This window comes from Panthera leo, chromosome C1 (assembly GCF_018350215.1).
Source record: "Panthera leo isolate Ple1 chromosome C1, P.leo_Ple1_pat1.1, whole genome shotgun sequence".
Taxonomy (NCBI): Eukaryota; Metazoa; Chordata; class Mammalia; order Carnivora; family Felidae; genus Panthera; species Panthera leo.
This window is the reverse complement of record NC_056686.1, coordinates 180,243,250-180,270,685: the sequence shown is the minus strand read 5'-3', so window position 1 is coordinate 180,270,685 and position 27,436 is coordinate 180,243,250. Positions and strand designations below refer to the sequence as shown.

The 27,436-nt window shown below is 35.1% G+C and overlaps 1 long non-coding RNA gene across 1 annotated transcript in view; it reads right to left on the bottom strand.

Moving 5' to 3' along the window:
* LOC122226419 overlaps positions 1-18,076 on the bottom strand; it is a 123,633-nt gene extending 105,557 nt beyond the window's left edge. Inside the window, exons 1-2 of the long non-coding RNA XR_006205622.1 lie at positions 17,870-18,076; positions 6,857-7,043 (exon numbers count right to left, since the gene is read on the bottom strand). This is a non-coding gene — a long non-coding RNA (uncharacterized LOC122226419). The remainder of the gene's footprint in view (positions 1-6,856; positions 7,044-17,869) is intronic.
* Between the last annotated feature and the right edge of the window lie 9,360 nt (positions 18,077-27,436).

The following is a 27,436-nucleotide window of genomic DNA, read 5'->3' as shown; positions in this document are numbered from 1 at the left end:
AAATGCAGAGAGATTACATTATATACATATAATTTTAATAACTCTTAGTTGATTTCAAGATCCTTAAATAAAAACATAACCTCCTTTCTGTGTGTGTGTGTGTGTGTGTGTGTGTGTGTATGTGTGTTCTCTCTCTCTATATATATGTATGTGTATATATGTGTGTGTGTGTTCTCTCTCTACATATGTGTATATGTATATATGTGTGTGTGTGTTCTCTCTCAGTATATGTATATGTGTATGTGCATGTATATATGTATGTATATGCAAGATAAATTTGACAGATTTAGTGATGTTTCCAACTGCAAATTTTTTAAAAAAATCAAATTTTGTATTTTGAGGGAAATCTCATATTTCTGAAAAAGAAATTGATGTTGTGTTATTGGTTATTTTTACTGTTGACATTTTATATTGAATATTTTATAAAACTAGAATCAAACGTTTATTTAATGGTGAGTCTAGATATTTCCTCCAATATGTGGCTGTACAGGATTTAGCTGCTCATAAAATTATCCCCCACTCTTATATTACAAGCAGATTCACATGCTTAGTTATCCAAGTATAAGCAAATATGTTTGCATTAAACGTTATATGGCTGTTTAAAATTACTTCTGATATCTCATTTTACCTTGCCCAAAATTATATCAAGAAAGAACTCATCTTCATGAAAATGTCAATGTATATCCTGTACTTGGTGATATCCTGAGTGCCTACACTTGTCTATCTTCCACACTTGATTATTGCCACATTTGAGGGCAGGGAATATTGCTTTTATTTACTCCAGTACCTCATTTAGTACAGTCCCTGGAAAATACTATATGGTTTATAAATATGGGTTATATATATATAAATATATATCTAAAAGTTTATTTATTTATTTAGAGAGCACACAAGTGTTGAGTGGAGGAAGGGCAGAGAGAGGGGGAGAGAGAGAATCCCAAGCAGGCTCTGCACTGTCAACACAGACCCCACCTGGGGTTCAGTCTCATGAACTGAGAGGTCACGGACTTGGCCAAAATCAAGAGTTGGATGCTTAACCAGCTGAGCCGCTCAGCACCCCTATAAATTATATCTTTAAAGATAACTGAATTAAATCTCATTCTATCTAAAAATACTACCAAGTCTCACAAAATCATTCCATTTATTCACTTTTCATATTTATGAAAACTCCTGTTTTAATGGCACTGATCCAAAGGATGTTTCTTCTCCAAACTAACTTTAGTCACTTGAGATATAGAAAATGATCCCTTCTTCTACAAGCCGATTGGTCTGGGGTGCTCGTATATTTTTCACCACCAGTGTGCTAATATAAAATGTGGGGTTTAAAGCAAAAAACCTATGTCGTAAGAAAAACTAATTAGTATCACAGACATCTAACCCTAGATGATTCCTTGTCATTACATTTAGGCATGAATGCAGTTATAATTACATATACAATGATAGCAATGTTCTACCCAGGATCAATTGGTCTGCTCAAATTAGTTGCTTTAATATCTTAACAGCTGAAGAAACCTAGATAATATGTTTTACAAGGCAAATGTTTGTATTTACTCCATCCAAAGAGTTTTTGGAACAATCTTGCAGAAGCGCAAAAGCATTTTAGATACATGATAGCACAAAAATACAACTGGGCAAACCAGAATTTTCAATTAATTCTGACAAAGAAAATAGGTATTCATGCAGAATATGTTAGTGTGCCATGATTAGCAATATTTTTAGTGAATCATGCATGATAAAACATCAACTACAAATTTTATATGTCTCTGCATTTTAAGTCATTTTTGATCAGTGAGATTCATAAATATAAATTTGACCTTTTTTTGTTCTGACGCTGTGTACTCTACACATTATTTGTGTATAATTTTTCTATTTTTTTGTAGTTCTCTGCATGCTATATAATATCCCAAATGTGTATGCAGAGTTAATTTTTGTCTGACAGTGGTGTCCAGAGCCAGCTGATATCTAAATATTGAAAGTGGTGATGTTTAAGTTCTCTTTAAGTTTAATTAGAGGTTGTAAACACTACCTTTTATAGCCAAAGAGAACTAAAACCTAATTCCCCATAAAAAAATGGATCCAGTATTGGTTAATTTGTTTCCTTCTGTCAGTAGCTACACAGAACATAGCTATTTGCAACCCCACATTCATACATAAAAGATAAAAGTGTAGTTGTTAAAAGACTGGTGCACGTTGGGTCAATATTTCTTATTGAGCAATAACTTTGAAGTATTTCACAACAGAACTTTAAAATCCCTTTTAAAAAAATGTTATCATTGACGGGAGGCCATTAAATCTTTAAAATAAGAGACAGTGATGAGATTTTCTAAGCAACAGTATTTTCTATTTCAGTTTTAGAACTAAGGTTATTCATTGTCCCCAAAACAAGATGGTTGTTTCAAGTAAATAGTATGTGTTGAATGATACATGATGGTGTAGTGTTTAAGTTTGGCTGCCTTTATAGTTAGACTGGGTTTGAAGCTTCAGTCAGTTACTAGCTGTATACGACCTTGGCTAATTATTAAATACTCCCTGTGCCTTGGTTTTTTAAAGTGTAAAATAGCATAGTATTAGGTTCTACTTTATAGAGTTTTTGTAATGATTAAATGAAATTAATACATGAAAGTCCTATGTCTGGCATATAGGAGGAGTTCAATAAAAGTTACATATTATCACTCTTTTTATTTCATTGAATCTAAGCTGACATTGATTATAAGATTACACTATTGTTATATAGAGCACTGGGGATAAAATGCTGCCAATTAAACTAGGATTAGTTTTTGTATTTTATTCTTATTAAAAGAGCTCTTCTGCATTTAGATGTAGATTTTAATCATGTCTACCTATAGTGCATACATAAAAAAAAGGAAAAATAATTGAAACAAATTGGATAAGTTATTCTCAAAACTTCTTAACATGCAGGGTCCAACTCTTCTGAATAAGCTTTGAGTCAGCATCATTGATGTCTAAATGTTTTCAACTATGTATCACTCTTGCAGCCATCAAGGACATCCCTAATGCCACTTTTCTTAGGAGTGGTACATTATTGCTGCAGTTTCTTCCACACTATTAACGCTCATTGTAAAAATGTTAATGCTGGCATTTTCTTAATTTCCCCAGGTGATATCATGGAAAGGTTTTTGAAGAACACTGGGATTTCTATTTTCTTCTCAAATGATTCTTGAATAGTTGTAGTTGTCTAGTTAAGTCCTCTAAAATAAGTCAGGTTAACCACAAGTAGTGGCAACTTTATCACTATTGCTGCTTGTCCAACAGTAATCTTAAAACATAACTTAATCTCAAGACATTGATTATTAGAGGCATATAAATCTCAGAGATGTTAAATTGGGGGATCTAAGGAGACTTTTTAGAATCACGGAATTCTCTGTCACACTCTGATCTTTTTTCACTCTTTCCTTTATTTCCTCCCTGGGGATCAGAGATGGAGTAACATATCAAATTAGTCAATTTGGGAAAAATAAACTGGTTATGCCCAGTTTGACTCCTTTCTTTTTAGCAGACTCCTTCTCCCCACAGCACGGACCCGCTGCTCTCTGTCTCAGAGCCAGGCTATCCATTCCAGGGTGAGGCCTTCTTTCCAGTTCCTGGATTGGTAAATCGTTCTGCCATATGTTGGTTTTAAAATTTGTATTTCAATTTAGCCCTTATAAGTAATATTTTAGTTAATCTACTGAGTCTTTTGTCTATCTCTCAATTTTTATTTAATCCCTTCCTTCACACATGCATAGACCACAAAGTACTATGGCTGAAAAATGACTCCTATACCCTGCTCCCTCATTTCTCCTACTGCTTGCTTGTTTGCTTTAGACAGATTTTATTAATTTGGGCCTCATTCCATATCTTCTTTTCTTGGATTTTTTTTTTTAGAGTTAGTTGTCTATTTGGTGAGAGTGCGTTTAATTAAAACTGGAAAATGTTTGGGCCCACATAAACTGCAATATATTAAAAGAAAACAAATAAGGGAGTGCTTCACTGTTAACACTTCTAGGACTTTAAACACTACTCATTTCAGGTAATGTTTTCAAATTCCTGACAAATATCAATTTTCAGAATTCCCTGGAGTTTTAGCAAATTTTCAAATTATACTTTATTCTTTTCTAAAAAAAATTCTTTTCATATTTATTTATTTTTAAGAGGGGCGGAGGGGTAGAGGGAGACACAGAATCTGAAGCAGGCTCCAGGCTCTGAGCTGTCAGCTCGGAGCCCTATGTGAGACTCGAACCCACGAACCGTGAGGTTATGACCTGAGCCAAAGCCAGACGCTGAACCAACTGAGCCACTCAGGCCCCCCATCAAATTATACTTTATTCTTTATCTGAGTACATTTAAATAATGAGTGCACATGATAATAACCAGTGAATTATTTTTTCAAAAGGGCAGTACTAAAAGTTTCAAAGGTTCTTTATAAAACAAACTGAAATAATGCAATAATATACTAATATAATAATAGTATGAACTGAAATATGGTGACAAGATTATATATTTCATTAACATAGAAAACCGTTCCTATTTGATTTAGACATTTAATAACAAAAACATCAAAAAATGAAATATTAAGATAAAATGAAATGAATACCAAATAAAATAATTTTAAAATAAAGATAATACCACATGTACTTAATATTTAACAGTTACTGTTTATAAAATGCAATTTTGGGATACACAAAGCGTTACTCCATCTGATCTTCATTTCATAACAAATATTCTAGATGTAGAGAAGTTTTTGATTTTTTTTTTTTGACACTAACTGAATTGTCCACAGGGCTTGTGAAAGTCTCTACAGGTTATGTATTAGTTCATGTTGCTTTTTATCAGTTCATTTTGTTTTTTTTTTAAGATGAAGGTGTTTTTGTTTGTTTTTGTTTTGTTTTGTTTCATTTTTGTTCTCCTGTGGTTTGGTTTTGCCCTTAATGCATTGCTTTCACTAATTTAGATTTTATATTAGTTTCCAGTTTCATATGCATATTCCACATCAGCACTTATATCTTCTTTTTGCATTTTATGTGTTAAAGTATTTACAAGGAATTATTGCCTATAGTGATTATGCAAACACAGGAAAACTCCACCAATTTCTAAAAGCTGCAGAATCTGCTTCCAGGTTCCTAAGCTAGACATCAACATGATACTCTAAAATGCTTATCAATATATATTAATATTACCCAGTAGGTATTTTCCATGGTTTGGATAGAAGTAAATGTTACTCTTAATCTCAGAATTTGATCATTTGACTCCGAAGGAATTGTAATTTAATAATTTGTGTCAGTCCACTCCTTTGGGTATTGATTTCATATTCCAGGATGACATAAATTATTGCAATCCACTTGTGACCTAGATACATTATAAAAAGTAGCAATTGCTGTGGAATGAGAAGTTTTCATAAGGGAGGAGGTATCATTTGTCTTTTTAGAAAAAAGAACAGCAAAAATGACAGACCTGCATCAGGAAAACCCCACATTTGCAGGAGAGGGTCAAGTCTCTCCCTGCTCCTTCATTTTACTATTTTGCTTTATTTCTTGGTGAAGCTATCAACTTCTATTTAGCGACAATTCTAGCCATGAACTATCAGTTTCCAGACAGTTTCATACTGAGTATAAAAGGTGAATGATGAGCAGATAGATTACTACAAGAAAAGTCTGGTTACCTTCACACTGATTTTAAAACTGGAATAGTTAATTTTATGAAGAAATTTATTTTAAAGTGTGATGTTCTTGTAGTTGACACAAAGATATGGCACATTATAAATCATGATGAACCACTAATGAATGAATCAATTGGACAATTCAACCAAAAACAAAAGTAGACCAAAACACTAAATCTTAAAATAGGTATTATTTGCTTTTTTATTGAACTAAATGTATTTTATTATTATCAAATAATGTATAAACATTTTCTAATTTAATTCCTAAGATACTTGGTTTCTCTGTGGCTTTGAGCTGACACTTTTAGACAAAGGGACTATGAGATATCAGTAACTTAATTAAGTTCACAAAGGAGCCAGATTAGATAAAACGAAAAACTCATATAGTTTTTTAGGATTTTGATATATAAAACCAGTTGAGCAATTACCATGGTAAAAATGGAGTTCATGTCTGAGTATCACAATTAAAAATATAGCAGCAGATGGCCTTAGTTTTTAACTTGCTGATTTATGGCTGTTAGTATGAACTCATCATATACCATGCAAACAGTTTATAGAAATTATTATTTCTGTAAGTGTAATTCATAAGCACTGACAAGTCAAATAGATTTTGTAACCTCATGTTACATGGTACACTGTTCATAAGTGTGAAGTCTATACCACTGCTTTTTGAGTTTCAGAATTTATAGGATGACTCTAGAAGGTTAGAACAAGGATGTGCTTTATAGATCTGTATCTATAGCAGGAGTTTTGCAGATCAAACACCCTTTCTAAAGAGGCACATAACTCCCATATCTCAGAGCAATAGTAAAACTCCCATATCATACATAAATAAATTCAATTAATATTGCTCTATTTTTGTTGGTATGTTTAATCTTTACACATGTAAAAATAATTCATTCTATGAAACAGAGTCTATGGAGCTAATAGATTATAGTTTATCTTGATTGACGGAAATTACAACTATATAAATATAAATATGGATTTATGATGTGTAAGAAACCATTATCCATCTTTGACAGGAAGCATCAAGAAAATGAAGACTTGTACATCAGCATCATGGTAGCATAGATAACTTTTTTGTTTGGTCTCCCCTTTTAACAACTAAAATTTGACATCCATCCATGACTGAAAGTGCTTCAGTGGGAGTTGTGGGATCCAGCACCATATGCCAAGGCCCTCAGGTTGAGTCTCACCCACCTGTGCATCGGGTAATAGGCAAACAGACCTCAATAAGAGCTGTGGAACTGACAGGAGCCTTGGAACCAGTTTCAGCTCTTCTTGGCCATGGTTAGGGACTACCCAGAGAGCGCTAATTTTGGCAGTCTCCCATGGATGAGAAAGCCTTTGTAGAAGTCCAGGTTTCCTGAAGAGAGGTTCCAGCACTCTGTAGAAAAAAGAAAAACAAAGGAGTTTGGACACACTGGAGAGGTTATTAGGAACTTTGCCTTCCAAATCAGAAAAGAAGAGGTAAAATTGTTATTATTTGAAAAGGATATGATTTTGTATATAGAAAAACCCATAGATTCAACCAAAAAACTGTTGGAACCAATCAACAAATCCTGAAGTTGTAGGATATAAAATCAACTTACAAAAATCAGTTGTGCTTCTATATGCTAAAAACAGAATATCTAATAAATAAAGCAATCTCATTCATAGTGGCATCAACACTAAGAAAATACTTAGGAATAAATTTAACCAAGGAAAGGAAAAATCTGTCTAACTGAATGAACAAGAATTTGATTAAAGAAATTGAAGAAAAGAGAAACAAATGCAAAGATATCCCATATTAATGGATTGGAAGAATTAATATTGTTTAAATGTCCATACTACCCAAACTCATCTACAGATTCCATGCAGTCTATATTTTTCATAAAAATAGAATAAGCAGTTCTAAAATTTACAGGGAACCAGAAAGGACCCCGAATAGACTAAATAATCCTGTGAACGAAGAACAAAGGTAGAAGCATCACACATTCTGATTTCAAATTATACTACAAATCTCTAGTAATCCAAACAGGATGGTAAGGACATAAAAATAAACAGATAGGCCAATATTACAGAATGGAGTGCCCATAACTAAACTCCTATGTGTATGGTCAGCTAATGTTTGATAAGAGCACCAAGAATATTGAATGGGGACAGAATAGTATCTTTAATAAATGGTATTAGAAACACTGGTTAGCCACATGCAGAAAAGTGAAATGAGACATCTGCCTTACACCACTCACAAAAATAAGCCTGACGTGGATTAAGGACATAAAGAGAAACCTGAAACCATAAAACCCCTAGGAGAAATATAGGGAAAAAAAAAATTTTGACGTTTGTCTTGACAACAGTTTCTGGCTATGACACCAAAGCAAAAGCACCAAAAGCAAAAAATAAGTAATTAGGACTATATAAAACTAAAAAGGTTATACACAGTGAAAGAAACAACTAACCAAATGATAATGCAACCTACAGAATAGGAAAAAATATTTGCAAACCATTATCTGATAAGGAGTTAGTATAAAAATATATAAATAATTAGCGTGCATGGGTGGCTCAGTTGGTTAAGCTTTGGCTCAGGTCATGACCTCACGGTTCATGTTTTCGAGTCCCATATTGGTCTCTATGCTGACAGCTCCAAGCCTGGAGCCTGCTTCGGATTCTGTGTCTCCCTCTCTCTCTGCCCTTTCCCCCACTTGCACTCTCTCTCTCTCAAAGATAAATAAACATTAAAGTATATATATGTATATATATATATATGTATATATACGAATATATATACGTATATATACGTATATATATGTATGTATATATATATATGCATATATATGTATATATATATTTATATATAACTCATACAACTCAATAACAAATTAAACAATCTGATTAAAAAATGGTCAGAGGAATTGAATAGACATTTTTTTCCAAAAAGACCTCCAAATGGCTAACAGGTACGTGAAAAGATGCTCAACATCACTGATAATCAGAGAAATGTGAATCAAAACCATAATGAAATAGCACCTCACCCTTATTAGAATGTTTGTCACTGGGGCGCCTGGGTGGCTCAGTTGGTTTAGCGTCTAGCTCTTGGTTTCGGCTCAGGTCATAATCTCATGGTTTCATGAGTTCCAGCCTCTCATTGGTCTCTGTGCAGCTGGCAGCAGGGAGCCTGCTTGAGGGTATCTCTCTCTCTCTCTTTCTCTCTCTCTCTCTTTCTCCCCCTCCCTCCCTCCTTCTCGCTGTCTGCCCTTCGCCCACTCACACTGTCTTTGTCTCTGTCAAAAAAAATAATGATTATCATCAAGAAGACAAGAGATAACAAGTGTTGGTGAGGATGCCAAGAAAAGGGAACCCTTGTCCACTGTTAGTGGAATGTAAATTGTTGCAGCCACTATGGAAGTTCTTTAAAGAAATAAAAAAAATAAAAAAATAAAACTAGAACCACCATATAATCAAACAGTCCTACTTCTGGGTATACCCAAGGGAAATTACAACAGGATATCAAAGACAATATGCTCTCTCATGTTTATTGCAACATTATTCAAAGTAGCCAAGATGGGAAAATAACTTGTGTTCTGTCAGTAGATGAAAGGATAAAGCATTAAACACACACACACATACACACACACTCACACACACACACACACAATGGAGTATTATTCAGCCACAAGAAAAAAGGAAAGCCTTCCAGTTGTGATAACATGGATGAACCATGAGAGCATTAGGCTAAGTGAGGTAAATCAGACAAAGAAAGACACATACTACATCGTACCACTTATTATTTTTTTTAATATATGAAATTTATTGTCAAATTGGTTTCGATACAACACCCAGTGCTCATCCCAAAAGGTGCACTCCTCAATACCCATCACCCACCCTCCCCTTCCGCCCACCCCCCATCAACCCTCAGTTTGTTCTCAGTTTTTAACAGTATCTTATGCCTTGGCTCTCTCCCACTCTAACCTCTTTTTTTTTTTTTTCCCTTCCCCTCCCCCATGGGTTTCTGTTAAGTTTCTCAGGATCCACATAAGAGTGAAACCATAAGGTATCTGTCTTTCTCTGTATGGCTTATTTCACTTAGCATCACACTCTCCAGTTCCATCCACGTTGCTACAAAAGGCCATATTTCATTCTTTCTCATTGCCACGTAGTATTCCATTGTGTATATAAACCACAATTTCTTTATCCATTCATCAGTTGATGGACATTTAGGCTCTTTCCATAATTTGGCTATTGTTGAGAGTGCTGCTATAAACATTGGGGTACAAGTGCCCCTATGCATCAGTACTCCTGTATCCCTTGGATAAATTCCTAGCAGTGCTATTGCTGGGTCATAGGGTAGGTCTATTTTTAATTTTCTGAGGAACCTCCACACTGCTTTCCAGAGCGGCTGCACCAATTTGCATTCCCACCAATAGTGCAAGAGGGTTCCCGTTTCTCCACATCCTCTCCAGCATCTATAGTCTCCTGATTTGTTCATTTTGGCCACTCTGACTGGTGTGAGGTGATATCTGAGTGTGGTTTTGATTTGTATTTCCCTGATAAGGAGCGACGTTGAACATCTTTTCATGTGCCTGTTGGCCATCCGGATGTCTTCTTTAGAGAAGTGTCTATTCATGTTTTCTGCCCATTTCTTCACTGGGTTATTTGTTTTTCAGGTGTGGAGTTTGGTGAGCTCTTTATAGATTTTGGATACTAGCCCTTTGTCCAATATGTCATTTGCAAATATCTTTTCCCATTCCGTTGGTTGCCTTTTAGTTTTGTTGGTTGTTTCCTTTGCTGTGCAGAAGCTTTTTATCTTCATAAGGTCCCAGTAATTCACTTTTGCTTTTAATTCCCTTGCCTTTGGGGATGTGTCGAGTAAGAGATTGCTACGGCTGGGGTCAGAGAGGTCTTTTTCTGCTTTCTCCTCTAAGGTTTTGATGGTTTCCTGTCTCACATTCAGGTCCTTTATCCATTTTGAGTTTATTTTTGTGAATGGTGTGAGAAACTGGTCTAGTTTCAACCTTCTGCATGTTGCTGTCCAGTTCTCCCAGCACCATTTGTTAAACAGACTGTCTTTTTTCCATTGGATGTTCTTTCCTGCTTTGTCAAAGATGAGTTGGCCATATGTTTGTGGGTCTAGTTCTGGGGTTTCTATTCTATTCCATTGGTCTATGTGTCTGTTTTTGTGCCAATACCATGCTGTCTTGATGATGACAGCTTTGTAGTAGAGGCTAAAGTCTGGGATTGTGATGCCTCCTGCTTTGGTCTTCTTCTTCAAAATTACTTTGGCTACTTGGGGCCTTTTGTGGTTCCATATGAATTTTAGGATTGCTTGTTCTAGTTTCGAGAAGAATGCTGGTGCAATTTTGATTGGGATTGCATTGAATGTGTAGATAGCTTTGGGTAGTATTGACATTTTGACAATATTTATTCTTCCAATCCATGAGCAGGGAATGTCTTTCCATTTCTTTATATCTTCTTCAATTACCTTCATAAGCTTTCTATAGTTTTCAGCATACAGATCTTTTACATCTTTGGTTAGATTTATTCCTAGGTATTTTATGCTTCTTGGTGCAATTGTGAATGGGATCAGTTTCTTCATTTGTCTTTCTGTTGCTTCATTGTTAGTGTATAAGAATGCAACTGATTTCTGCACATTGATTTTGTATCCTGCAACTTTGCTGAATTCATGTATCAGTTCTAGCAGACTTTTGGTGGAGTCTATCGGATTTTCCATGTATAATATTATGTCATCTGCAAAAAGCGAAAGCTTGACTTCATCTTTGCCAATTTTGATGCCTTTGATTTCCTTTTGTTGTCTGATTGCTGATGCTAGAACTTCCAGCACTATGTTAAACAACAGCGGTGAGAGTGGGCATCCCTGTCGTGTTCCTGATCTCAGGGAAAAAGCTCTCAGTTTTTCCCCGTTGAGGATGATGTTAGCTGTGGGCTTTCCATAAATGGCTTTTATGATCTTTAAGTATGTTCCTTCTATCCCGACTTTCTCCAGGGTTTTTATTAAGAAAGGGTGCTGGATTTTGTCAAAGGCCTTTTCTGCATCGATTGACAGGATCATATGGTTCTTCTCTTTTTTTTTGTTAATGTGATGTATCACGTTGATTGATTTGCGAATGTTGAACCAGCCCTGCATCCCAGGAATGAATCCAACTTGATCATGGTGAATAATTCTTTTTATATCCCGTTGAATTCGATTTGCTAGTATCTTATTGAGAATTTTTGCATTGATATTCATCAGGGATATTGGCCTGTAGTTCTCTTTTTTTACTGGGTCTCTGTCTGGTTTAGGAATCAAAGTAATACTGGCTTCATAGAATGAGTCTGGAAGTTTTCCTTCCCTTTCTATTTCTTGGAATAGCTTGAGAAGGATAGGTATTATCTCTGCTTTAAACGTCTGGTAGAACTCCCCTGGGAAGCCATCTGGTCCTGGACTCTTATTTGTTGGGAGATTTTTGATAACTGATTCAATTTCTTCGCTGGTTATGGGTCTGTTCAAGCTTTCTATTTCCTCCTGATTGAGTTTTGGAAGAGTGTGGGTGTTTAGAAATTTGTCCATTTCTTCCAGGTTGTCCAATTTGTTGGCATATAATTTTTCATAGTATTCCCTGATAATTGTTTGTATCTCCGAGGGATTGGTTGTAATAATTCCATTTTCATTCATGGTTTTATCTATTTGGGTCATCTCCCTTTTCTTTTTGAGAAGCCTGGCTAGAGGTTTGTCAATTTTGTTTATTTTTTCAAAAAAACAACTCTTGGTTTTGTTGATCTACTCTACAGTTTTTTTAGATTCTATATTGTTTATTCTGCTCTGATCTTTATTTTTTCTCTTCTTGTGCTGGGTTTGGGGTGTCTTTTCTGTTCTGCTTCTATTTCCTTTAGGTGTGCTGTTAGGTTTTGTATTTGCGATTTTTCTTGTTTCTTGAGATAGGCCTGGATTGCAATGTATTTTCCTCTCAGGACTGCCTTTGCTGCATCCCAAAGCGTTTGGATTGTTGTATTTTCATTTTCGTTTGTTTCCATATATTTTTGAAATTCTTCTCTAATTGCCTGGTTGACCCACTCATTCGTTAGTAGGGTGTTCTTTAACCTCCATGCTTTTGGAGGTTTTCCAGACTTTTTCCTGTGGTTGATTTCAAGCTTCATAGCATTGTGGTCTGAAAGTATGCATGGTATAATTTCAATTCTTGTAAACTTATGAAGGGCTGTTTTGTGACCCAGTATATGATCTTTCTTGGAGAATGTTCCATGTGCACTCGAGAAGAAAGTATATTCTGTTGCTTTGGGATGCAGAGTTCTAACTATATCTGTCAAGTCCATCTGATCCAATGTATCATTCAGGGACCTTGTTTCTTTATTGACCGTGTGTCTAGATGATCTATCCATTTCTGTAAGTGGGGTGTTAAAGTCCCCTGCAATGACCACATTCTTATCAATAAGGTTGCTTATGTTTATGAGTAATTGTTTTATATATCTGGGGGCTCCTGTATTCGGCGCATAGACATTTATAATTGTTAGCTCTTCCTGATGGATAGACCCTGTAATTATTATATAATTCCCTTCTTCATCTCTTGTTACAGCCTTTAATTTAAAGTCTAGTTTGTCTGATACAAGTATGGCTACTCCAGCTTTCTTTTGGCTTCCAGTGGCATGATAACTAGTTCTCCATTCCCTCACTCTCAATCTAAAGGTGTCCTCAGATCTAAAATGAGTTTCTTGTAGACAGCAAATAGATGGGTCTTGTTTTTTTATCCATTCTGATACCCTATGTCTTTTGGTTGGCGCATTTAATCCATTTACATTCAGTGTTATTATAGAAAGATACGGGTTTAGAGTCATTGTGATGTCTGTATGTTTTATGCTTGTAGTGATGTCTCTGGTACTTTGTCTCACAGGATCCCCCTTAGGATCTCTTGTAGGGCTGGTTTCGTGGTGACAAATTCCTTCAGTTTTTGTTTGTTTGGGAAGACCTTTATCTCTCCTTCTACTCTAAATGACAGACTTGCTGGATAAAGGATTCTCGGCTGCATATTTTTTCTGTTTAGCACACTGAAGGTATCGTGCCAATCCTTTCTGGCCTGCCAAGTTTCAAAAGAGAGATCAGTCACGAGTCTTATAGGTCTCCCTTTATATGTGAGGGCACGTTTATCCCTTGCTGCTTTCAGAATTTTCTCTTTATCCTTGTATTTTGCCAGTTTCACTATGATATGTCGTGCAGAAGATCGATTCAAGTTACGTCTGAAGGGAGTTCTCTGTGCCTCTTGGATTTCAATGCCTTTTTCCTTCCTCAGGTCAGGGAAGTTCTCAGCTATAATTTCTTCAAGTACCCCTTCAGCACCTTTCCCTCTCTCTTCCTCCTCTGGGATACCAATTATGCATATATTATTTCTTTTTAGTGTATCACTTAGTTCTCTAATTTTCCCCTCATACTCCTGGATTTTTTTATCTCTCTTTCTCTCAGCTTCCTCTTTTTCCATAACTTTATCTTCTAGTTCACCTATTCTCTCCTCTGCCCCTTCAATCCGAGCCGTCATGTCCATTTTGTTTTGCATTTCATTTAAAGCGCTTTTCAGCTCCTTGTGACTGTTCCTTAGTCTCTTGATCTCTGTAGCAAGAGATTCTCTGCTGTCCTCTATACTGTTTTCAAGCCCAGCAATTAATTTTATGACTATTATTCTAAATTCACTTTCTGTTATATTATTTAAATCCTTTTTGATCAGTTCATTAGCTGTTGTTATTTCCTGGAGATTCTTCTGAGGGGAATTCTTCCGTTTGGTCATTTTGGATAGTCCCTGGAGTGGTGAGGACCTGCAGGGCACTTCCCCTGTGCTGTGGTGTATAACTGGAGTTGGTGGGCGGGGCCGCAGTCCGACCTGATGTCTGCCCCCAGCCCACTGCTGGGGCCACAGTCAGACTGGTGTGTGCCTTCTCTTCCCCTCTCCTAGGGGCAGGATTCACCGTGGGGTGGCATGGCCCGTCTGGGCTACTTGCACACTGCCAGGCTTGTGGTGCTGGGGATCTGGCATATTAGCTGGGGTGGGTAGGCAAGGTGCACGGGGGCAGGAGGGGCAGGCTTAGCTCGCTTCTCCTTAGGTGATCCACTTCAGGAGGGGCCCTGTGGCAGCGGGAGGGAGTCAGATCCGCTGCCAGAGGTTTGGCTCCACAGAAGCACAGAGTTGGGTGTTTGCGCGGAGTGAGCAAGTTCCGTGGCAGGAACTGGTTCCCTTTGGGATTTTGGCTGGGGGATGGGCAGGGGAGATGGCGCTGGCGAGCGCCTTTGTTCCCCACCAAACTGAGCTCTGTCGTCAGGGGGCTCAGCAACTCTCCCTCCCTTTGTCCTCCAGCCTTCCCGCCTTCTGAGCAGAGCTGTTAACTTATGACCTCCCAGACGCTAAGTCTAAGTCGCGCTTGCTGTCGGAACACAGTCCGTCCGGCCGTCCGCTTTTGCCAGCCAGACTCGGAGGCTCTGCTTGGCGCGACTCCCTCCTGCCAGTCTGTGGAGCGCGCACCGCCTTGCCGCCCTTCCTACCCTCTTCCATGGGCCTCTCGTCTGCGCTTGGCTCTGGAGACTCTGTTCTGCTAATCCTCTGGCAGTTTTCTGGGTTATTTAGGCAGGTGTAGGTGGAATCTAAGTGATCAGCAGGACGCGCGGTGAGCAAAGTGTCCTCCTACACCACCATCTTCCCTCCCATCGTACCACTTATATATGGAATCTTAAAAAGTCAAACTCATAGAAACAGAAGGTAGCATGGTGGTTGGCAGGGGTTAGGGAAGTGGGAGATGTTAGTCAATGTATATAAACTTGAAGTTAGAATATGAATAAATTCTGGAGATCTAATGCACAACATTGTGATTATAGTCAACAATATTGTATTTTGTACTTCAAAATTACTAAGAGACTAGATCTTAAATGTTCTCATCATACAAATAAAAAATCAATAATAATGAAGGAAAAAGAAAGAAAATAAGTAATCAAAACATTCCATATCATCAGATACTGAAATTAGAGATAATAGCTGGTGTTTTAACTGGATATTTATGAAATTAAAGATTTAAAAAATCTATAAGCTTGAAATACATCTCCTTCTAAAACATGATAGGGCAGGGAGACACAAGTAGAGAATTTGTTCTAATCTCTAGTGTATACTTTACACTATGAAAAATCAGGAGTTTGAAAATGAGGAGTTTTCATGGGTATTTGTTTTTAGAAGATTTTTCTTTGACAATTTACATCTTCTTTAGTAAGGATGGATCTTTTTAAAATCATTCATGATGCTTTAATTTCTTGGATCCTTGGCCATCAATAAAGCAGGTTTATTTGGTGTACTCTCCATCCAACCCAAGAATAAGCCTAACTCCATTTAGAAAAGTTTTATTTTTTAATTTAAAAAAAATAAATTTTATTTTTTTTTTCTATTTAGAAAAGTTTTAATGTGTGTTGAAATATACGAATGACCATCTCCAATGGCCAACCATGCCATCTTCTTGTTACCTGAGTATGTGCAGCTTCTTTGGCTTAGGAAACTCTGATATGTTGTTTTAAATAAATTTATTTATATCTAATATTGTGTAGAATGACTTTATGTACATTATTTCTCTGTCTTTATGTTCATATCTATATAAATGCAACATATATATGTCCTGTACCTCCAAAAGAAAAAAAATCATGAGTATTTTACTATCACCACTTTCTCCTCCATTATATCAAACATGATTCTTATCAATAACTCAGTGTACTTTAAAAAAAAATAAAGAATGAAAAAAGTTTATAAGTTTACCTTAATTTAGGCAGAAAATCAATTTAATCAAGATATTCTGTTCCCCAGGCATTCTGGCTAAAAAGATTGTGTTATCTCAAAAGTCAAGGAATTTGAGAGTGCTGTATCTGATTATGATTTTTCACCCTCAACTTAGTCTCACTTCTGTGACTCGTCTATGATGAGTTCTCAAACTCTCCTAAGGGTTAAGCCCATGTCAGTACATGGAGGCATGACGAAGTTCAGGTAGAAAAAGTGATAACCAAATGTGATACATTCTAATTAGATTTTGCTGTCCTCCAGGCTAGGACCTCTGGTAATGATATATCCACAAGAGGTAGAAAGTTAAACAGTAAAGGCCAATGAAGAAACCTTAATAAAAATTAATAAACACTTTCAAAGTAAGTACAAATTAAGGCTATTAGGCTCTATTTAATTTTATAGGTGCAACATTTTCTTAAACTCCTGCTGCCTTACCATCTGAGAAAATCATATGATCAGATAAAAGGACTGTTAATCAATTTAAGATTATAAAATTCCTAGAGTTTTGTTTTTTAAAAAACGTACTCTTCTCCCATGTTTATTAGAGTATCTCCAGGTTGTACCTAATTAGATCTTCATTTCTTGTTATTGCCCTTAAAAATGAGCCAATTAGTCTAGAGTAGGTTAATTTAGAGAATTTTTAATAACCTTTCAGAAGCTTTATGCTGATTTGCTTGTCATTCTGCCAAAGTATGAGTCAACTGGAGTATCAGTAATGACCACACCCACTCTTCAGAGCAGCAATTTAAGAATGGATAATGGATATTCTGTAGGCTCCTTGAAACAAGGCAGACAGCACAGTTGAGGAGACATGTGCTTGAAAATCCCCCAGTGCCATATTTGGCACATAATACTTAGATTGCCAGCTCTTAAGGTGGACTTAATTTTTAAGTTATTATTTGTTTTGCCTTTTTTATGTTCTACTTTTGTCTAGCTCTATTCACATGTCTTTGGCTCACAATAATTTTAATATTGGCCTACCACGTAGCTAACATTTCTAGAATGTTAAAGTACAATGTATTTTTATATAATTACTAAGATTTTTTAAACTTGACATTTTAAAATGTTTTATAACACATGAATGCATCTTTTTACCAACATTTATAAACTGGGACTCAATTGTATTAGCTATTTGAGAATCTTTTAGTTTTATAAATTCTTCTAGAATATTCTAAGAATATCTATAATATTTTATTATCTGTGCATTTGTAGGGTACCATCTCAGATCAAACCTTGAACATTGACATCTGCTTAAAGAATATCGAATGATTGTTCTAACTCTATGACAGTTAATTTTATGTGCCATGCTGGCCCAAGGAATGCTCAGATAGCTGGTAAAACATTACACCTGGATGTGTCTGTGAGGATATTTTTGTTAGAGATTAGTGTTTGACTCAGCAGAATGAGTGAAAAAGATTGCCCTCACCAATGCAGGGGTCCTCATACAGTCCACTGAAGGACTGAATGGAAGGAAAAAGGGTGAGGAAGGGTGAATTTCCTCCCTGCTTGAGCTGAGACATCCATATTCTCTGGTACTTAGACATTCAGCCACTTGGTTCTTGGATCTTCAAACTCAGACTGGGACTTATACCCTGGTTCTCAGGCCTTCAGATTTTGACTATAATGGGCTTTCCTGGGCCTCCAGCTTGCAGAAATCAGATGGTAGAACTTCTCAGCTTCCATGATTCTAGAGCCCATACTTCATAATCAAGCTTTTTCTATGTATTTATATCTCTATCTGTATTTTTCTATTGTCTCCTATTGGTTTTGTCTCTGTATCTCTCTCTCTCTCTCTCTCTCTCTCTCTATCTATCTTTCTATCTGTCTATCATTTGTCATCTCCTATTGGTTCTGTTTCCCTAGAGAGCCTTGACTGATACAAGTACTTTGAATTTTTTTAGTTTATAATAAATATGTCATGCTCCTTTATTTTGTTAAGAACAAATATCATAGTTTTCTCTTAGATTCAGCTTGTGTAACAAAAAGTACATCCTCATAACTTATTGAAAATATTACTTTATATTTTATAATTATTGGAAGTTTCTTGATATAGGAGAAATGCCCTCTCTAAATAATTGTTTTAGTCAACTTTTAAGTGTTACCAAAATCTAAGTAAGCTTTTATAGTTAAGTAATTTATACAATAATTTTTTCGAAATAAAATACATACACATATCTTGTCTCTCATCACTTTCCTTTTGATTATAAAAGTACAAAAACTAGGACAAAGTACTTTCTTTGATGTTTTTTGGTAGAAATGCATTTTTATATGGAAGGTAACTTGTGAAAGATACAAATCTTTGTGAAAGATACAAACAAAACCAGAAACTTCTTAATATAATTGTACTTGGTTCCAAAATTTCTCATGTTATTCAAGACACATGCATATCTGTGTATTATCCTAGACATGCTTGGTTTATAAGTTTTACACTATTTATTTATAGAGTTTTTAAAAAATGTTTATTTTTAAGAGAAAGTATGAAAGAGCAAGTGAGGAGAGAGGGGAGAGAGAGGGGAGAGAGAGAGAGAGAGAGAGAGAGAGAGAGAGAGAGAGAGAGAGAGAATCCCAAGCTTCTATCAGCACAGAGCCTGACACGGGGCTCAAATCTATGAATTGTGAGATCATGACCTAAGCTGAAACCAAGAGTCAGATGCTTAACCAACTGAGCCACCCAGGTGTCCCTATACTATATATTTGTTAAACAAATATTTATTTTAAGCCTATTATACAAGTTTGTCCTGTATCTGATTTGGAAAAAAAAGTTATAGAAATGGGTGGAATCTGAGTCCCTGAACTTCACCTTTCCTTATAAGTTTTCCTATCTATAGCCAATCCTTTGACATTATTAAAGGAGATAATCAGGTACAAAAGAAGCAGACAGTGCACATCAATTATTATGTAAGAAGTTTTCCCCCAAACTCTCACATAGAACTTCTGCTTCTCATCAGCTTGTCTAGACTAATATATGTACCTAGACCAATAACTAGCATATGTGTCTTCTAGGGAAGCCTAGACCTTTATTTTTTTCTTGTATTCTTTAAGGATTAATTATAATTTTGATAAGGACTTCTATTTACCTATGACATTTAGCCTAATAACATACATGCTGTCTCTGCTTTGGTAGGATCAAATGATAGAAGACTTGTGGGATCACAAATAAAAATGTATCACTGAAGGACCTAACAAAGGTAGGATCCCTTAAAAAAAATTAAGCAGAATTTCAAGGAATGGTTCTCCTCATTGTGTTTTTCTAGCTGGGTTCCATAGTATATGTGTTTCATTTATTCCATCATCTAATTACAGTAAGACTGATCTTTATGTTTTCTGATTTTATCACTCCTACATTATGAGGACATTAACCAAGTTCATCCTTAGTGGATACTAAGTGAAGACCCAAAGTCATTTATTAACAAGCATGAAATCAGTATCCTCTATTTCCTTGATTTTATGCTTACATAAAAATATATTCTTTTAGGTTTTTATTAGTGTAGAATATATGCATTCAATTAATAAGAATCCAAGTATCTACACTTCCTGAAAAAGTCATACTTGTCACATTTAAAGAGCAATGTAATGTAAAGTTATTGTATAAATGCTATGTCTATTCTGTGTCTTGGTTATATTTGCTTTACTTTTAAATCTGAAACATTTCTGGACTCTTTGATGAAAGGTTTACATTCTAAACTGAATTTAATTCTGGAACCACTACAGAGCACTTTGTGACGGAACATTGCCAATTAAATATCCACAAATGTTTTTTTTTAAAAAGTAGAAGTCTCTGTTCTATAATTCTGGTATGTAGTCTTTAGGTGGCACTGTGGTTCCAGTAGTAAATGATTTAATATTAGAGTCTTTTGTTAGGTTTATGAATAAAGAACTCTGCCACTATTTTTGCATTTATTTTTCATACTTATGCCTTGTATTACAGGAATTATAACTTTTTCTCACATATTATTTCACATTATTGTAAACCTAAGAATTAAGCAAAACACTCCTTTTATTCCCCTTTGACAGATGGCAAAAATAAGTCTCAGAGAAGTTAAATGGTTTTCACAGGCCTCCTCATGCCCTACAGAATATTTTGAAAAAGATGTTTTATCTTTCTTCCTGGGCTGTGTCTGCTTTAGGGTCATGCACTTTCCCAAGTCCCCCAGCTCCAAAATGATTGACACTGACTTTGGTGATTTTACTCACTTGGATGATGTTTCTGTTGAACAGAGAGCAATGATGGTTTCAGTATGCCACGGTTCTCTTAATCTCTTCATCTCTTTGTTCATCTTTACATCTCTAAAGAGGACAATAGGCTTTAATAAGTGGGTAATTAATGAACATAGGGCATAACATTTAGAACTATATGCTAAATGAAACTGTTCACGCAGTACAAAGGAAACATACCTAACAAGATAAATATTTTCCTTAGTGTTCCTCTAAAGGGACTCCCATTTATATGTCCAGTTCCTAAATTTAATATTCTGTTAAAGTTTTTGCCTATCTGTTGAAAATACCTTCTTTCTCCAAACTCGAGTGTATAATCTAGATCCAACTTTTGGGGAAACCTAACTAAACTATGTAGTTGGTATCCCTGCTTCTCTAGAAAGGCTTTCCATAATTTGACATCTCCAACCAATAAAATATGTGTTGGGCTTCAGTTAGAAATTCTATAGGTAGTCCTCAGAGCAGCCCATCAATGGGCTAGGCATTCTCATGTTCATTCTCAAGTTCAATCTCAAGTTCATGCTCAAGTTACCCCATAACTTCCCACACTCCTTTTCTTGAGTGGAATTAGTACTTCATTATTAGGTGGAGCACCATGTCACTTTCAAATGGTGCTCCTTTGGCCTGCGTAGAGTAAGATTTGGGTTAATGCTGATCCATGTGGTCTTACTCACTACTTCTCTGACTATACCAAGGTATGACTACGGTTTCCTATTTCTATTTGTAAGTAGTCAATTAAATTATTAACAAAAGGCTCTCCTCTTCCCCAGGCTGGAGAGAGAGGAGAGAAAGAACGTGCATTGCTCTAATTATAGCTGGAACGGCTTGTTTGATTGCAAATATGAATTATGGAAAAAGAATCCAATGTCAGTTTCTTTAATGGTGCTTTCTAGCCCCTCTTGATTCTGATACCAAACTTACTGTTTCTCTGAGTTTATGCTATGTGACTTAAAAGCACTTTCCAAAATGTTGACTGCTTACTGTGAAATGCCAAAGGGAGGGCAGAGCCCTTAATCATGGAGAATTCAGGACAGAGGGAAAGGTAGAGCCAGATGGTTGGAAATAATGTGGCTGACTGATACCAAATTGCACATCAATTTTACAATACCCAATCGGGTTTCAAAAGTTATATTTGAGTGATTTCTAATTTCTTAGTGCCTTGCTTGTAATTTTCTTAATGCTTTAATGTCACGTCATATTTGGGTCACAATTATATTGTATTAGAAATTTTCTAATAACAAGGATTATGTTTTTTATTTTAGTGTTTTCTATCATAAAGCCTTTTGTGGTCTCACACTGACAGTATCTTACCAGTCTAGGATTAAAGGGAAAAATAAACTTATTTCCACAGTATTTCTCAGATGACTGTAGCCCAAACAAAGCTTGTATTAACAATCTTAAAACAATTACTTTATATTTCAATATTCACTCATCCTCAAAGTTCCTATGAGTACATATGTATATATGTTGCAAGTGAACAGTTAATAGATGTGGATTTATTGGATCCCTGTAACAACCTAAAAGAAAGAAATATAAGCAAAGAAGTAAGAATCCACATACATTGTTTTATGGAAGAGGGTGATGATATCTATTTTATAGATGAGGAACCTACCTTTCAATAAGAAGGCAAATCATTTCCATAAATTTCACTACATTTCCTACATTTCTAAAAATAAAACAAAAGTCTGAATATAAGAAATTAAAGTAAAAATATTTTCATTTGTAAGTAGAGAAGAGACAAGGTGAATATTTTGTCCTTTAGAGTATATAAACATTTGTGGACATCAGAATTATCCAGACACATAGGAGACCTGAATATATTGACATGATTAAAATATATTGCTTTTTTATGTTGCCATAGAATGTATATTGTTTTGACAAGATGAGACACATATTTACAACACTGCATATAATCCAAGATTTCAGAGTTTTAAGTTTCACTGTGATCAAAATTGATACTTCTTAAAAACTGTGAACTTGTATTCAGAATTTGGGGGACAAAGAACTAAAAGACAAGTGAAAATTTCCTTGAGGCAATTACATTAAAGCCAAATAACCTAGAGAAAAATGAATGAATGTATGTATACATATATGCTAGTTAATTTTCACACATATAAATACATTATACATATGATTGTTTTAAAATTATTGGTGATATTTCTGGGGTATTTCATCTTCATTAATGTTCATTTTAAACTAATGATATGAAGGTCCATTTATACTCCTAGGGTCAATGAAAACATGGTTTAGGTTCTTAGCTAAATTTCAATCAAGGCTGTGATACTTTCCAGCTAAGTATTTTTCAACAGTTTCTTGATCTCTGAAAACTTTGATTTAATTACTCACAGGGCTTATGGAGTTGATGGGAGGGTGCAGAGACATATAACACATGTAGAGTATCTAACCAGGTGCCATTTTAATGGCATAGTAACACTGTAATAAATGTTAGATATTATTGTGAGCTACTATTATGACACCTTATAGATCTCAAATCAGTTTTTGACATGTTATAAACAAATGATAGTTACATAGATGATATTTGATCAATTTGATTAATGATTAAAAATATGCTTTAAGAAGTACACTTAGAAGTTGCTTTGTGCTTTAATTTGTAGACATTCCATGCTCTGTATTTCATTTTATCACACACATTTTATTATAGATAATGTGCTTTTGTCAAATATTCCAAATTTCCTTTGGGATGGACAAAAAGTACTGATTAATATATTTTTAAATTGTGAAGAGGTGATTTTCATTGACTGTATTGTGAAAATTAAATATGAATAATTAGTTTAAGAAGAGTCACATTTAACAATATTCAGTTGAAATCATCAATAGTAACTTTGTCTACTTCCTCCTTGAGTTTAGCATTGCTAGCTTTATGATAGCAATTATTTTGAGTAATTCTTTGGTAAACTCCTTACTTCCAGGACTGTACATGCTTATTCTTTCCTCTGTTCCAATTTAACAAGGCAATTTTGGGGATTTTTACAAAATTTAATATTTTGACTTCATGCAAATTCAACAATATGTTTATGCTTACATATTAATTAAATGTTCTTGTTAAATTTTCTTGCTCTTCCAATTTTACCAATGAGTACACAAAAAAATCTCAAATAAATAATTTAACTAAATGTATGACATATTTTCGCATGATAAAAATAAGTAGTTATTTTGATGTATCTCTAGACTAATACCAGGGTTTAGTAACTTAAGAAGTAGAATGTTTGCCCTCATGTTGATAACTTATGACAGGCATCAACATGGCCCCTGAGTTTCAGCATATAGCCCTCAAGAACTAAGATCATGTTATCAAACTAAATAGCATTGGAGCCTCTGGTGTTGTTAGCCCTCTTTCAATATAATCTCTAAAGCCCTATCTCCACTCCCTCTTGGGCAGCCTCACTCCACTCATTACAAGTAATCATGCCCTTTCCATCTTTGTATTCAAAGACATAGTATAGTGACTGCTACAAATTGGGTGTTGAGGAATCATTTGGTGAATATGTTAATAAATGAATTAGTGAAAAATGATACAGTGAAGGTATAAACTAGGAAAATATAATAAGCATATTTTATCAGACACTGCTTGTGGTTGTTATATTAGAAAACAAAATTGACTGCTTAGAAAGTTAGACTGGTTACAGTTACGTATATGGTAGATTTCTGAGAATCACTTCTGCTACCATTTTCTGTAAAGTTTAACATACCTGAAGTACTCATAGAGGAGAAAAGGTCGGCTGAGGAGATTTGATAATGCAATTCTCTCAAGAGGCTTGGTGATTGTCGAGTGTTTTAAAGAAAGTTGCAGGGCACTTTTGGTAGGATTTAAGCTGTCACTCTGTCCATTTAAGTCCTGTACGTAAAGAGAAATCTCTTCTCCATGTGAGTCTTGGGTTGAATGATCTCACTCACATGAAAGTCCCTTTCAAAGTTCTTCTGTCCCCATAAATAAGGGCTTCTAATTCCCCTAGCATCCTTTTTTGAGTGATTGGGAAGACTAACCTGAGAAATTTCCTGTCTCCTCTTGTGATTTCCAGGGAAAAAATGCTTTAGCAGTTGAACTTAGTTGAGATTATTCTAGCATGTATTTCTGGACTTGTTCCCGCACCCCCTTTTTCCCCCCCTCAGAACTTGCATGAATAGTCTTTACTTCAACCTGTACAGAGATTAGACTTTAGAGTTTTCATACCTCCTAGTGTTTTCCTCCTCCTCTCTCTCTTCCTGGAGTCTTATGGGTTCTCCTTTTAGATTGTCAACAAAAATGAGTTGCTTATCCACTTCTTTCATCCCAAGTATTAGTTGCCTTCCCTGGAAAATGGACAGTCATAGTATCTTTCAGGTTTCCCCAAATAAGTCCCCTTTCTTAAGAAAGTTAAAATTCTTCAACGACTAATCCTCTTCCTCCTGCAACCCGACCACCAGTCCAGCCAACTAAACAAAACAACTTCACCATGGTATTTCACTACTTCCTTCCCATTTAAAACAGATTCATTCAAATAATACTTTGTATGTATTGAAATCTAGACTAAAATTTTTTTGAATAAGAAAAAGAACTATATAATTGTTTACTTTCTATGTGTGTTCTTAAATATTTGTTAAAAAAAGTGTAAGTGTAAAGAAGTCTGTGTTTTTCTGTTTGTTTTGGTTTTGTTTTTTTATGGAAACACACAACCTGGGTAGACTAAGGTACCAAAGCTATATAGAACTGAAGGAACGAGAGAAAACCACACACATCTGTGTGCTTTACAAGTTACTGAGTTCTCCTTGAACTGTAATTCTGGATGAATATGTAAATATACTGTGTCAGAGGAACTTAAATCAAAGATTATTATATCATGTAATATATGAGGAGAGAATTTCATAGAAGACATTTTCAACATTATTTTAAGTAAAATATTTACCTTTATCTGTTTTTAATTCCTCACACTACACATAAGTTCTCTTGAACTATATAGTTTTGGTACTCCTGAAAGAGGGCAAAATTCACTTTTAATCATGATCCTATTTTGTCCCTCTATACCTCCAAGAAGACAAGCTTTTTTTCTGTATAAAGATTTTTAAATCCTCAAAATCTTCTTTATGCCTCCGGCTTCTTAATTTCTAAAGTGCTCTTTATAGAGTAAAAGACACTCTGTTACTTAGTAGTAACATAGATGCTAACCAAAACAAGAAGTAGTTGAGCGCTAACAAAGCATTCTGGGTAATGGTATAAAAATTGTCACATTAGGCATTTTTTTAAACTTATGTTCTGCTTAAGTTTGTAGAGCAAATTAGTGGTACTCTTTGTCATTAAATTGAGGCTACTAATAAAATGCTAAATTGAAAAGAAAAAGAAAAAATCTTAATAGTGTTTGATGGTGCGCTTTCTTACAACGAATGAGTTCGTTGCCAAGGAAGTATAACAAAAATCCTACCGTTTGTGCCAGTAGAGTGAAAATTTTGAGTTATAAGCAATTAAACAAATTCCAGCTTAAAGTAAATATACCAGCAAGTTGCATGTTTCCATGCCTATTATTTTTATGACATGAATAGAAAAGAGAAAAGAAATACTTTGCGGTTATATTTGATGCTGTAGCAGCATCTGGGCTTACTGCTGCTCTATGTTTGTAGAATTTCTTTCAGATACCTATTTACTCCTGGGCATTTCTATCATTTTGAGGAAAATAACTATTTCGCTTTCCCCCATCTACACCATATGATGCTTGGATGAATTGTATTTGAAAAAAAAATAGTTTTATTTAAGTAGTTTTAGTAAGCTACATTTCTCACAAAAATAATGTGTTTTTTAAGAAAACGGTGTAATTACCATTTATTGGTCATGTTTAGTAGATACTTTGCATTTTATTTGTGGTACTTTCTCAAGAACTTTTATGTTTTAAAATTTCATCTGTAATCCACATAGTTTGACTTTTAATATCACTTATGCATTCTGGAAAGTTCTGATGATTATGTTTAACCTACTTGGGATGCATTTCAGTGTCAAGGACTAAACATCATCCCCCACTCAATACAGACTCTAATTGGGTTCATTAAAAACAAAACAAAACAAAACACTCTATGGAGATACTATGACGGTTTATAATCCCTCTCTCTTTATCACTTCCATGCATGTATATTTCTTGACCTTTAGTAGCTACTTCTCTACACATTCATGACCTTGCCTGCCTTTAAGCACTGCTTAGATATCACCTCCTCTGTGAAGTTTTCTCTGAGCACCACTATATTTCAGAAAATCCATTCACTTTAGCATCTCATTGGCACTTAGGCATATAATTTAAGACCATTAAGTGATTATGTTCATGTTTCTTGCACATATTCATTGGACTTTTTTTGTGTTTGTCCTGTAATTTTCATTGGGAGTATGAATTTTCATATATTTTATCACAAAGGTTTCAGGATACAGTGATTACCTTGATTTCACTCCCAGATCTTCTACCTGCTGATTAATGACTCACTATTTTCTCTGTAAAATAGGTCACTAATTGGTGTCTTTGATGGTATCATCATATTTCATTAAAAATATTAAGTTCGAGTTGGAGGATTCCATATTGAATATAGCATATATGTTTTATAAACTCTTCCTTAACTAGCTTGTCCCATATTCTAAAAGATATGTATATTGACATGGAGAAGAAATTCTAAAGGTGAATACTTTATAAATATTCTATAATACTTAAGTGCTTAGTCATTTATTTTCAATCAGTAATTAACTTATTAGCTCAAATGATTTTAAAATGGGACATAGTTAAAACTCATTCCAAATCCTCATTTACCG